This window comes from Pteropus alecto, unplaced genomic scaffold (assembly GCF_000325575.1).
Source record: "Pteropus alecto unplaced genomic scaffold, ASM32557v1 scaffold87, whole genome shotgun sequence".
In the NCBI taxonomy this organism is placed as follows: Eukaryota; Metazoa; Chordata; class Mammalia; order Chiroptera; family Pteropodidae; genus Pteropus; species Pteropus alecto.
This window is the reverse complement of record NW_006443225.1, coordinates 20799024-20800850: the sequence shown is the minus strand read 5'-3', so window position 1 is coordinate 20800850 and position 1827 is coordinate 20799024. Positions and strand designations below refer to the sequence as shown.

The 1827-nt window shown below is 45.2% G+C and overlaps 1 pseudogene; it reads left to right on the top strand.

Moving 5' to 3' along the window:
• The first annotated feature begins 1276 nt into the window (after positions 1–1276).
• LOC112472701 lies at positions 1277–1395 on the top strand (annotated as a pseudogene).
• Positions 1396–1827: the final 432 nt, after the last annotated feature.

Below are 1827 nucleotides of genomic sequence, written 5' to 3'. Positions count from 1 at the left end.
GACAGTTTAAGGACCATGGTCACCAGTGACAGCTCATTTATCCTGAAAACAGGCACCAGTGCTTGTCATGGCAACTGCAATGGGCAGTGAGCTGAAGAGCTGCTTGAGAAGACATCATAAAACAACAGAAAACCCTTCATTTTTGAATTTGGATAAACTACTCAACATCACTAATCATCAGGGATATGCAAATTGAAATCGCAATGAGATCTCACCTCACGCCTGTCAAAGTGGCTCTCATCGTAAATCAACAAACCCCAAGTGCTGGTGAGGACAGTCACTGTGGAAAACAGTCCAGAGGTTCCTCAAAACATTAACAGCTACCACATGACCCAGCAATCCCACTTCGGGGTATTTATCTGAAGAAATCCAAAACAGTAATTCAAAAAGATCTATGCACCCTATGTTCATGCAGCATTATTCACAACAGCTAAGGCGTGGAAGCAACCTAAGTGCCCGTCCGCAGATGACTGGATAAAGAAGTGTGCTACATATATACACTAGAATATTACTCGGCAATACGAAGGAACTAAATCTTGCCTTTTGTGACAACACGAATGGATCTAGAGGGTATTATGTTAAGTGAAATAAGTCAGACAAAGACAAATGCCATCTGATCTCACTTACATACGGAATCTCAAAAACAGAATAAACAAACAAAACAGACACAGACTCACAGATACCGAGAACAAACTAATGGCTGTCAGATGGGAGGGGAGTTCTAGGGGCTGGGAGAGAAAGGGGCAGGGATGAAGACGTGCACACTTGTAGTTGCAACACAGTCACGGGGACGTGACGTACAGCACGGGCATGTGGTCAATCATGTCACAATAACTCTGGATGCTGCTGGGCGGGCACTAGACTAACCAGGCGGATCACTTTGCAAACTATATAAATGTCTGATCGCTGTGCTGTCCACCTGAAACTAACATAATATGGTATGTCAACTGTAACTGAGAAAGAAAATTAAATAAATAAGAAATGAAAAACGAGGTGCACCTACAAAACTTCTACGTAGATATTTATAGCAACTCTGCTCAAAATCACCCGAAACTGGACACAACTCAAATATCCGTCAACTGGAAATGAGCAAACAGCCTGCGGCACACGCACGCAATGGATTACGACTCGGTGCGAAAAGGAATGGATTATTGACACAGGGAGCGAGATGGACGCACTTCAAATGCTAAGGAAAGAAGCAAGACTGAGAAAAAAGACCACGCACAGAATGCTATGTTTATACGACATTCTTGCAAAGGCAAAACTACAGGGACAGGTCTACGGCCGCGCCACCCTGAACACGATCAATCCCGTTTGATCTCGGAAGCTAAGCAGGGTCAGACGTGGTTAATACTTGGATGGGAGACCGCCTAGGAAGATCAGGTGCTGTAGGCGTAAAAAATAAAAAAGGATTGTAAGCAGACAAGGTCCTTGCAATCTGTGAGGTCAACCAAGGGTTGCCTCGCCTAAAAAAAAAGATTTAAAAAACCCCAAAAAACTATAGGAACAGAAAGCGGGTTTGTCTCTGCCCGGGGCTGGAGAGCACGCAGGCGAATTACAGCAGCACGTGCATCCCTGAGAGCTGGCCGGGTCCCCGTCTTATTCCGACCCCCAACACGATCCCACACGAGGAAGAGACTCTCCTTATCCCCTTTCCTCAGAAGACACGGAAATGCTTTACAGGCCACAATTCGCACTCAGGTTCTGGCTGTTAATGAACCGCTTTGCTGTTCGGTCTCTCAGACTTAGGGAGATGTCTATGTTTTAGATGTCACTGTGACATCCACAAACACACCCTTTTTCCAGTCCTTGAAGGAAGCATCATGC